The sequence below is a fragment of the Amborella trichopoda genome, chromosome 11 (genome assembly GCF_054954075.1).
Source record: "Amborella trichopoda isolate Santa Cruz 75 chromosome 11, AtrichopodaSantaCruz75HAP2 v2.0, whole genome shotgun sequence".
Lineage (NCBI taxonomy): Eukaryota > Viridiplantae > Streptophyta > Magnoliopsida > Amborellales > Amborellaceae > Amborella > Amborella trichopoda.
Window position 1 is genome coordinate 3,339,433 of NC_142346.1, and position 12,771 is coordinate 3,352,203.

Here is a 12,771-nt window from a genome sequence, read left to right on the forward strand (position 1 = left end):
TTTTTTCCGTGATGAATGAGGAGATGTTTCATTTATAATCGTGCATTTGCCCACTTTCCACTAAGCTTCCTAATTTTGTCTCATTCCTCAATTGCGGCTTCCCAATACTCTGATTTGGCAAAGCCAACCAGTCAACCTGTTGGCATTTAAGCCGCAGTCCCCACCCTTTGAGGGAATAGTTTATTTCTATTCCCTCAGTTAGAAGATTCACTTGGGAGAAGATTTTTTTTGGAACTACTTAAGAATATTATGCTCAAAATAAAAAATTGAAATTTGGGTTTTCATTTAACATTTAAAAATTGGATAGTCTCTATTCAATTTTGAGAGATTATTGTTTTTAGGTGAACAGAGGGTGCAATTAAAATTTTATTTTATTTATCTTAATATATAGGTTGAAGAGCTTATATCCTCATATTTTAGAGTCCTAGAGTGAGTTCTAGGTGGGTTTTACAGGAGGTAGTAAATAGAAAGCATACTCCCACGGGAGCATGATATCTCTTCGCCTCTCTTAACGCCGCTTGTATACGTCAGGGATTGTCCGCTAATTAGTTTTCAACATAAAAGTCATATTCATACTGATTTTCAAATCCCAGGTCATCCATACGTATCTTGTTTTTGGGAAAGTTTATATAAGGATGCAACCTTAAAATATAGAATCACATATGCATCTCAAAAAGCTGTAGGAGATGTTGTTTTAATGTTGAATAAGCTCTCTAATCGATCATCTCGCCATTGAGATGTATGAATATGAAAAAAAAAAATTTTGTTTTTGAGTCTAAAAAATAGTGCATATTGTAACACATTATCTAAAAAGTCTATTTTCAAGCTTTTTATATATTTATATATCGACTTTATTTTATAAATATTTAATCTCTTTTCTCTTTTCTCCTTATTTTATAAAATACCAAACCCATCCATTAATCAACTCCCTTTCCCACTAATCTTTTCTCCTTATTTTATAAAATACCAAACCCATCCATTAATCAACTCCCTTTCCCACTAATGTTTCCTTTTTTTTCCTTTTACAATCTTTTGTTTTCTAAAATGCCAAACCCAGACATCAATCAACTACCTTCCTTTTTTATTCCATTGCCCAAAACCAATCCTACCTCCATGAGCCCCACTCAGGCATATCTATGTTTTTTATCTGGTGTTATCCAAACGGCAAACAACCCTATCTCAGGGACAGACCAAGTCTAAGAGAAGACGATCCCAATATAAGGCTATCCTCAGGACAGTCTAATCCAAGTACCCAAACGGACCCTAAAGGATTAGACATAAGAAGAAAGAAAGAGCAGGACAAACATGGTCCTCTCTTTTGAGCATGTATATAGTGCTCCCTCAGGAGCATAGTTTACTTATGTCCCCTCAGTTAGAAGAGTTACTCGGGAGGATTTTTCAATATGAAATTGTAGCAACTAATTAATATTCACTAGATCATTATTACTAAAATAAGAAATTTAAAGGTTGAATTTTCTAACACTTAGATTTCACCTTAAAAAAATTGGATGGTCCCTATTCAATCTCGAGACATTGAATACTCTAATATTTAGATCTCACTATCAAAAAATTGGATGGTTTCTATTCAACCTCGAGACATTATTTTTTTCAAAATAGAGGGTGTAAATAGAAATTATTTTTTGTTGCATTTAATATATGGGTTGAAGAGTTTACCTCCCAAAATTTTGGGGTCTTACAATGAGTTCTAGATAGGATTTTACCCAAGTGAGTAAATAGACAGTATACTCCTACGGTATACCGTACGGAGAAGTATACCTTTAATGGTTGTTTATGATTCTTTTTGTAAGAATGCCAAGTCATAAACAATAATAAATGGGAGCGAAAGATACTCTATACTAATAAGAGAAGTAGATAAGAAAACGAATCATTGTGGTAAAAAAGATTGACATAGCTCAAAAAGATTGATCTTCAATTCCACGAGAGAAATGGAAAACGAGAAGGGTGAGGTTTTTTATAAGGTGTACTATTGAAGTAAGGTACACTTCAAAACTATGTCGAAAAATGCAATTTCGGTGCTGCAAAGCATTGTGATGATATGAAAATCTATTGTTGCCTCCAATTATAAAATTTAAAAGTTCTAGAAATAGGGACAATCAATGGTCTATAAAGTTCTAGAAATTTGGGTGTTGCAAAGCATTTTGAATTTATAAAGGCTATGATCGTGAAATTCACAAAATGAAAGGTCTAGATTTGTTTTTAGAGAGGACTCATTTTGACCATATCTAAGGTTCAAATTGAACAATTTTTTTGGGGGGGATTGATTATTGAGATGAAGAGAGTTTGTGTGAAAAATTTGGGGTCAAACAAATAATACAAACCTGGTTTTTTAGAAGTGTCGTTGTATTATACTATGATACAACTGTTGCATTGGATCATTGCTCACTTAGTAGAGCGAGAGAATTTTAGTGAATTTATTAATGGAACAAACTTTACATTGGGAGAAGTGTTAATAGAAAGAGAGACACCAAAGTTGAGAGAGAAAGTTATAAAAAAGCAAAGGCTTTAAAGCATTTGAATAAGAAATTTGAGTGGATTGAAACTTGAGTGGATTTTCCATGGCGACAGCAGGGGCAAAAGACAGAGAGAGAGAGAGAGAGGGAGAGGGGTTATCACTGATATTCTAGTTAGTTTGGGGTTAGTGAATAAGAAATTGGATTATTGACCTTTTTATGGGTGGGTAGAAGCAAGCAAAGATCACAGATGAATACGTCATTGCCCGCTCTCCCCTCTCTCCATTGCCCAGCGCAAAACCCCTCCCCCTCTCTCTCTCTCACGCACATAAAAAAAAATTAAAAAAATTAATATTATTATTATTTATTTATTTATTTTAGAAATAGAAGGAGTTAGAGTAGTACGTGATTTGTTTTGATCAATTGGGTTGGTTAGTTTTAAAGAGATAAATATAAATAGGATAAAATTTATCAAGAGGGGATTTTATCTTCTCAATTGTAGGCAATGTTTTTGCCTTCTAAGGGAAGCTTTTGATTCGGTAAACGTGGGTTATCTTTTTGAAACAAATCTTTAACACGTGAAGTTAAGATAAAGAAGATACTGATAGAGAAAAAAAGTATAGAAGAAAGATAGTTAATTATTGTGGTTTCTTTTTAAATATTTAAAAAAGAAGAAATCCCTTAGTGTTAAGGTCAGATATTGGAATTGAGTAAGTTAACATCATGAAAAAAAAATTTGGGGTGAACTCCCTTATAGACAGCGAGGGTATACTTTCTCATCCTTATTATTATTATTATTTTATTTATTTCTTCCCTCCATCTCTTCTGCATCAATTGGTATCAAGATAACTAACATCTAGGTTTTTTGCAATGCCACCAAAAACTAATCCTGCTATACATGATCACAGCTAATCATGCTATACATGATTGCTTGGGACGAGCTTTAAAAAGTTTGACCAAAATCATGGATGATGTTCGTGAAAGTTTGACTAAGTCACGGAGGATGTTCGAACCAGAAGATGTTCAAACCGAAAGACGTCAAATAAATCAGTGGTTACAATGGTTGGAAAACAATATTGTCCCCAGGAGGTCGATATTGCACTAGTAGTCCCACAAAAAACCCAAGGTACTGATCATGATCGTAATAAAGAAATTTACAAGTAAAATCTGCATCCTACAAAGCGCCCACAAGATTTTGGTATTAAAGTCGATCTCTTGGAATTTCATGGTAAGCTCCACATAGAAGTGCTTATTGATTGGTTAAATGAAGTTAAAAATTATTTTGAATTGAGTGAATTGTTAGAGGAACGCGATGTTAAACCTGTTGCAACCAAACTCTGCCGGATGTTGCAGCATGGTGAGAGCAAGTTCAACAATCTCGATTTCGTAGTGGAAATAGATATATTACTAACTGGTAAAAGACGAAAAAGAAATTGAAAGAAAATTCTCCTTGTGGATCATCGGTCATGGACTTTAAATAAAGCTTTTCATATTGTTTTACAAGTAAAAGCTAAATACCAAAGGAACACCGTTAAACGATTTTACACCTAGAAAGAGGTTTTACGTCAACCAAAATTTAATAATAAAAAAAAAATACTGTGATGAAAAGAGCCAAGACACCGTGCATATAAATGCCCAAAAAAGATGATAGAGCTTCACTGGCCTAAGGAAGATGATGAAGTTGAAGAAGAAGATCAAGTTTCAATGGTGATAAAGGGGATCCACTTTGAATCAAGATCGAGTTTCTCCTAACCTTGAGAGAATAATGCAAAAAAAAATTAGAAAAAATCAAAATTTTAGTAATATTATTTTATTTATTTTTCTTAGGTGTACAAAGAGGATGGGAATAAGTTAAAAAGGAAGATGGTAAATTTTACGCTTGACTTGTTTTAGAGATTAGGGTGGTGCGTGGTTTGTTTTGATCAATTAGGTTATGTTGGTTAGTTTTTAAAGAGATAAATATAAATAGGATAAGATTTATTAAATGGTGTTTTATCTTCAAACAACGCTTTGTCTTTTAGGATAAGCTCTTGATTAGGTAAAACGTGAGTTATTTTTTTTAAGCAAATATGTAATTCGTGACGTAAGAGAGAGAAGATATGGATAGAAAAAAACCTAGTTCGTGGAGTAAGAGAGAAGATAGGGACAGAAAAAAAACCGTAGTTATTTTTTGTGAGTTTATTTTTAAGTATTTAAAAGAGAAGAAGTCCATTATTGTAAAGTTGATTGAAAAGATCTTCTTGTAGTGGATTTTCTACGGATATTGAGAAATTGTATATTTTCCCACCTTTCATTATTATTTTTATTGGTATATTTTCTCATCTTTTATTATTATTTTTATTTTAATTATTTCTTCCCTCCATCTTCCCTCTACTCTTGCCTCTCTGTCCAGCGCTCTGTTCTTGCCCCTCTCTCTCTCTCGTTGCCATCTCGCCCCTCTCTCGGAACCCAGTGCCCACTCCGAGCTCCATTATGCAACAAGCAAGTCGCCGTTCTCTCCAAGCATGCAGCAAGCAAGCCCAGCCCCTACTCTCCCATTTCACAAGAAGCAAGCCCAGACCCCTGCTATCTAATTTCGTAGCAAGCAAACCCAGCCCCCTGCCCTCTCCCATTAGCTCTGTGGTCAGAAGTGCGTGTTCATTTAAAAAACACGAGAAAACTGCAATAGGGCTTTATATAAATGCACCAACTAGAAGGTATGTGCTCTTCATTCATCTAATATAATGTGGAAGCACATTAATGTTCAATTGTAAGCAAAAACCTAAAACCCTTGTATCATTTTGCCGCTAGAATAATATAGGATGCGACTATCTAGTGTGATGTGATGAGATCCTAGGCCAAGACAGGAAACTCGTGATCAAAAGGCTCACATCACAAATAGCATGGGCTTGGGTCACAAATGGAGCAGATGCAACTGATACTTGTTGCCATGGTCCTTGAGAAATGAGTCATTGTAAAACGTGTTGCCATGGTCCTTGAGAAAGGAGTCAATGTAAATAAAATTTATTATCATAAGTACAGCTGAATTTGTACAGTTAATGCTTGCCCTTCATTTTCTTGTGAAAGGAAGGGATATATACTTCGTAACAAGGTTTGAAGGGATATATACTTCATAACAAGGTTTGAAAATTCAACGATCAGGTTAAAAAATAGTTGACGCTATTCTGGATCTCTCACTATATCGAAAATCGTTGACATTATTCTGGATCTCTCAATATATCAAGAACGAGTTGTATCCCCTCTGGTTTTGTCAAAAACTGATTTTGAAAAAACAGAAATTTGGATAAAAAATCATCGACATTATTTTGGATCTCTCAATACATCGAGAACACTACATCAAGAACAAGTTGTGTGCCCCTCTGGTTTTGCATGGCCCCCCAACATACTCCTTACCTTTGAAAGAGCTATCCCGTGCCGAATGCACGTGTGAGGGCTAAAGCTTTTATACACGCTTTTTAACATGGCAAATCCCTGATGTTGGACAATTTGGTGGCAACAGCACTCTCACGCTCTCTGTATACGTCTTTCAAACCAAGTAGGAAATTACCAAAGCTTAATACCGAAAAGACCATTGTGAGAACAATTATCTCTATATCATACCATAGCTTAGTTGGCTCTCTCTCCCTCTAGCTCTCCTAGTTTCTTCTTTTAATTTTTTTTCATATAACTTCCTTCAAAAATCAAAACTCCAAGTTAATACAAAAATAAAAATTTAAAATGAATTAGAAGGATTTATTTTATTGTCATGTTGCATTTTATACTTTATTTTGACTAAAATAAATTTAAACTACAAGAAATACCCAACATGAGACCGGTTCTCAATATTTACATTGTTTGACAAAATAATTAAAAACCATAATGCATTTGCCGCTATTTCTTTTTGAAACTTAAAACGTTATATTTTTTAAAAACTATAGTATTTTTTTAAATTGTTTTAGGCAGAAAATGCTCAATCTAGTCGATTCTCCGATTCAAATCGTCAATCCAACACGGTTTTTGTGGTGCCCGACTTGGGTCGCTGATCCCTTACATCTCTACCGTTGTAGTTTAGTTTTTGGTATCCCTCTTTCTTGTTTCGCGATGTAATGCAATATAGTCAGCACATTCAGAAATATTAACCTATGTTAGTCTCTTTGTACAGTATCGCAATTGGGTATAGTAAGGCATTTTAGTTTTCGTCCCTCAAATGAAGCTTGTCAAAAAATTTCATGAAATTTGATCAGAATAATGATACAGTTCAACCATCCGCTATTGATGTCAAACAGTTGGATAGGGTCTAGAGGTCTGTAAGAAAACCATTTGCGGCCACTTTATACCATTCTTTTTTCTTTTTTTTTAGGTAAATCAGTGAGGGAGAAAACCCTCTACTCATTTTTCATTAATAAAAAAAATTACATTATACTATCTTACAACCTTACAATAAGGTAGTTGCGCCACATCATGTATACACTTCGTTTGATCATAAGAGTTCTCCACTCTACATGTTTTGGAATCGATTATCTAGCATTAATAGGAATGAAAGTTTGTGGGACATTCTCCACTTAAATTCCCACGCAAACATGGGATACTAGGAGCAATGGAGTGCATAGTTAAATGATCAGTGAACTGTTGATTTTCTCTTATTTGTATAATTGTAGGAAAAAGTTTACATAAGGTTGCAACCTTAAAATGTAGAATTAAAAATGGTCAAAAACCCTCTAATTGATCATCTCCATATCAAGATGTATGAAAATGAAAAAAACAAAAAAAAAAAGATGAGTCCCCAAATTAATCCATTTTCAAGATTTTCATATATTTATAGATCTACTTGCTTTTAACTATTTTTTAGCATAAAATTTTATAATTAGATATGGAAATAGTTTTTGAGATAATCCTAATAATTTTTACAACAAAATTACATGTCATGATAAAATTTGGAGGTGCGGCTAATTGGATAGTTTAAGGTTGCAACCATATTTGAAATAGGTTGATGTCCTAATGGTTCTAGAGAGGAGTAGCCAAGGTAGAAATGCCAAATTGGCTTTTCACATTTCTATAAATCAAATTACGAATAGCAATGTCGATTTTGCCTTACATCATAATGTCACTGACTTCTAAAAATCTACCCATTCTAGACATGTATTACCATGAATTCAGAAAAAAATTAAAACCTATGCCGCAGGTGTAAAATGGCACCTCTCTCTCTCTCTCTAGCAACTGTGCCAAAATGTTTCAATAGATACAGTTCTTGTGTCTGACAACAGCTGTATCACAAAAACACCAATTTCTTTATTCCATTATTTATATGATCCTACAATCAAACGCATGGCCACGAAATTCCATCAGTTTCTGGTTCTACGTTTTACCACAAGGTTTCAACACTAGATTTCCATCAATATCATGGTGTGTCTTCAATCAATAGCATCGCAAATATTACTAACTTGCCCATGAAAGACACCATGAACAACAAATTAAGAAAGAAAAGTGGCTACTGTCATAGAAATAGTAATATGTAATCAATGAAATGCTCACCTGTTTTCAACAGCCACACGACCACATCGCAAACCTGCAATCTTCTCTTTCAAGTACATCACAGATTTTTTTTTTTTTTTTTTTTAACGCAAAGTACATCACAGAATTTAGTTAAAAAGAAACATAAAGTGCAGATCAATCATCATAAAACCTCAAGAACAGCGCGTTGAGTCTATCAAAAAATATAGTAAGTACAAAATGAACCATTTTCATATTGGATTGAGATCATATCATGCTCTTCATCCATCCAAGTATCTGTTGGATATCACAAAAGCATAGGCAGAGCTCGACCCACCATTGTTGCTCCCAACCTAATTCACGAAAGCAAACTGCATTTTAATGCTCATGATCATGCTCTCTAAATTCTGAAATCAATAACAAACAAGTTGGCACTAACAATTCAACAAGAAATAACAAACAAGCAAGCAAGCAGTCACTATATTCAACAAAAGGCAATAACATGCAGGCAAACACCATTCAGCCAACCAGTCAATCACTATTCAACAAGCAGGCAATCACTAGAATTCATAGTGATCCTTACCATCAATGGTCATGCTCCACGATCTTATCAGACCGAGACATATAGCAGATTTTGTCACTATCCCTGAATACAGAAGACAAATTGCACTGTTAGCATTTCATATTGCATTTCAAAGTACTACGATTATATGGAAGCTCCAATTATATGGAAGCTCTATTACATCAAGAATTACGAAGCTCGTACGATCAAAATTCAAAAGAATCTAATGTTATGCATTACTTTGCATGAACAAACAATAGATGGTTTCTTTTGTCATGCCCATCGCCCTTGCAAACTGCGCACTTCTTGGTATTTTCTTTCGGCTTCTTAATACTTTCCTTCAACTTCCAACCTTCTGATTGAGCTTTCTTTCTTTTATTGGTAGCTCGCCCTTCTGTCCATGCTCGTGGAGGCTCAAGGATATTTTGGCAATGGTAACTTTCAGTTGGTGTGTTACTACAACTACCTGCATTTTCATCAACAATTGCATTTTCTTTGACATTACAATTGATCATGGTGTCATCCTGTGCACCTCTCTTACGCGCGAATTTACTATCAACCTGAGAAACTGTATTGTGTATCATGGACATTACAAATTCGTAGGGCTTCACACTCTCTGAAGCGCGCTCGGCAAGGTATCGAGTTGCATGACATAACTCATTATATCGAATGAAGCGTGGTAGTGGAATTTGTTTGCCATTGTCATCAAAGAAAACCCCTTTCTTCATATCCTTTGTCCAACGCCTCATTATGTATTGTGGAGGGATTTCAAATACATTTTTCACCATAAGAACCCCAAGCATATGCCTACAAAAAAGGCCAATCCTCTCATATAAGTGACAACTGCAATAAACACTCTTGTCACTGGAATCGAATTCCACAATGTAGGGTCTAGATCTAGTTCTTGGCAATGCAACCTTAAAGGTGGCAACCAATCCATTGTCCTCAATTGACTCACTCATAAAATTCATACAATTTGCCACCTCTTCCCCAAATAGCTTCAAAATATTTTGAGTATAGGACTTTGATGCTTGTGTCTCAATGAAAGAAGTTGTTCTTAAGATTGGGGTAGTTGTAATGTTTTTCAAGTCATGTTCCTTCTCTTTTTCGCACCTTTTTATCTTGCACTTGTGTAGAAACTTCTAATAATGTATGTAAACTTGTTGAGAAAGCTAGGTCCACCTTGAAGAGCTTATTCATGCACTCACTTCTTTGAGTGGAAGTCATGCACGCTGTGAACGTCTTGCTCAAATACACATCAACTCATTGCCAGCGACAGTAATTCGTTGCTTTCCAACTGATACTTCTCAATCATAGATTTCCATCCCAATTCAAATTCTTCGTTTGTTGCGCTAGCCACACACCTCTTAAAGGTTTTTGAAAACGTTGGATGCCTATGCAATACATGGCACAGTTTTTCCTTAATCTTCGCAAGTATATGCTACTTATCATAATGATGCTTACTTTGGTCTAAAACTCGTCTCACTGCTTTAGAAATCACATGGTCTTGATCAGTGAAAACAACACTAGGTTGGCGTCCACCCATTGCTTCTAACCAATTTTAAAATACGCATACAAATGATTCTACCTTCTTGTCAAAAATGAGTGCAAATCCAAAGAAGGTTGTATTGAAATGATGATTTATACCAAGTATGGGTATAAATAGCATACCAAAGGGGTTTGTTTTGTTTATTAAAAAAAAAACAATTTCTTTTCTAATTTTTGGAAAAATATGTGAACAATTTCTTTTCTAATCTTTTCTAATTTCTCGAAAAATAATAATAATAATAATAATAATTTATTATTATTGTTATTATTGGTGTTTCTAAAGAAAAGAAAGTATAGAGTTTCCCAAGAAAATGACACAAATTAAGACTCATGTGTTTTGGGGAACATAGTGCAATTTGCACAGTGCTGTGGTGTACAACCCTAAGAAAAAATCAGAATTGACACAAATTAAGACTTAAATTTGTAATAAAATTACAATACAAATAAATCCAACTCCTCAATAATCACTTCAAGTCCAAAGTAGGTCCATTTAAGCTAATAAGAATCCAAAGTCCTTAGAATAAAGAACAAGGCTTGATTCAGTGTTTCAACACATAATCATAAAGCTATAAAATTTTTGTTTATATGAGATAGAAATATCCCCTAAAAATAATTTATATCCACTGGAAAATAGGAGCAAACCCCATATTCCTAATCTAGAATTCCCAAAAAAACCGCAAATACGAATCACATTCAAGAGAATCAACATATTCCCGAAAATGAGAATCAATGTATTCGTGAAAAGATTTTGGGTTAAAGGATGCACTAATCTAAAGAACAGACAACTTGGATAATCAAAACCCAAATGTGAGGCTTTCCCTTTGAACACAAACATGCAACAACAAAGAAATGCCCATAAACCTAGAATCAAACACCCCATAAAACAACCAAACAAAGACAATTCCTCTAAGAACAAAAATGATTTCGATCCACACAGAAACACGTAAGCACATAAAATTACAGCATTAAAAAAAAAAACACCGCATGGAAAATAGGCAGGACAGAGAGAATAGGCAGAATAAAGAGAGTGAAAATGGAGAGGGAAGAAGGGGGGAAAGAGAGAGAAAGAGAGAGAGAGAGAGAGAGAGAGAGAGAGAGAGAGGGAGGGAGGGGAGTCTTGCTTCTGGTTCATCAGCCAAGGGAGATAGGGAGAATAGGCGGGGTAAAAAGAGGCCAAATAGGGAGAGAGAGAGAGAGAGAGAGAGAGATGGGGTAAAAAGAGCGGAAATAGCGAGAGAGAGAGAGAGAGAGAGAGGAGAAGGAATGGGATAGAAGAGAGAGAGAGAGGCAGGGAGATTGAGGGGTTTTTTTGCAGAGGATTCAGCGGCAAGGAGGGAGAGAGAGTAGGAATGGGAAGAGATAGGGGAAATTGGGGAGAGAGAACCCTAGAGGTAGCGATAGAGAGAGAACCATATGTACCTGCAAATCGTGATAGAAGAGAGATGCCCCACTTGCAGAGATACGCTGTGAGAGAGATGGCGCAGGCGGTGGCTTCGTGTTGGCCAGGGAAGCGGAGGCGAGAGAGGGGTAGAGAGACGGAGAGGTAGAGCGAGAGCCGGGGTTTTCCCCTGGTTCAGCCACGAGAGAGAGAGAGAGAGAGAGAGAGAGAGAGAAAGAGGGAGGGTGTGTTTTGAGAGAGAGGGAGAAAGAGGGAGGGTGTGTTTCCAAATTTGAAACAAGATTTTTATTAATGAAAAAAATTGTTTTAGCTCAAAACAAAGATAGGGGAGCTCAAGCGACTGAGTCGAGTCAAATTTACTAACACAAACCGAGACAAAAAGTATTTTAAGCTTTTGTAACAAAATTCTAGGTGGTTTGACAAATAATATTTCCATTTTTTAAAAAGTATGCACAAGACTCGAAGTTTTGTGCTCTTTGTTTTAATCTTCCGTTTGAGGAACGACCCAATCACAATGTTTAAACGCATGAGAAAGATATTCGGGAATTAACAGAAAAATCCTTTTTCATTTTCTGAAATCTAAAAATAGTCTCATATATTTTTTGTTTCACTCTTAAGTCCCACTTTGTTATGGTAAATATTGTATTATAACAAGCTCAAATTTTAGGAGTTCACACTTATCGCCATAATGCATTTTGAAATAACTTAAAAATAAAGTTTAATTAAATAAAAATAACTAAAATATCCCTCAAAATTTCAAAATTTTAAGAGTATTTAGGTAGTTTAATTTATTTTAAAATTTTTTTTGGTGTTTTTACAAATACAATATGGTGATAGGCATTAGCTCAATATGAAGTTGATTTATATAGTAGAAAATAGAAACAAAATACACTAAAATTTTAGCAAATTAAAATGGTTTGATAGGGCTACAGCCCTACGAGAATAAGTAAAGTCTAGCCTCATAATTCATTAAAAATTGGAATTCATGCGTTGAAAAACCTTTACATCGACCACCTCAACTTGAACATTATGGTTGTAAAAGAAAAAATAAAAGAAAAAAATTATGATTTCAAGCACTAAAGATAGTGTACATTGTAACAAACTTTTAGGCAGTATATTTTTCCCGAAAAATAAGTGTACATAGATCCACAAAATGTGCCCCAATTTTTTAGTTTCAAATTTTATTACAGTGTTGGAATTTTATTTTAGAGCTGACATGGAGATTTCCACTGCCAAAGGTGCTTTCTGGACATAGATTGAGGTGATGCTTTCATTTATTTTCATAAAGCCCAGCACGCCATGATTTCACTCTCTCTCTCTCT

The 12,771-nt window shown here is 34.9% G+C and overlaps 1 long non-coding RNA gene across 1 annotated transcript; it reads right to left on the reverse strand.

Moving 5' to 3' along the window:
* Nucleotides 1-7,921: 7,921 nt before the first annotated feature.
* LOC105421199 (uncharacterized) lies at nt 7,922-12,408 on the reverse strand. The gene is made up of 3 exons (XR_016044527.1): nt 11,470-12,408; nt 8,524-8,586; nt 7,922-8,293 (listed from the first exon to the last, which is right to left on the reverse strand). It is a non-coding gene; the product is annotated as an uncharacterized LOC105421199 (long non-coding RNA).
* Nucleotides 12,409-12,771: the final 363 nt, after the last annotated feature.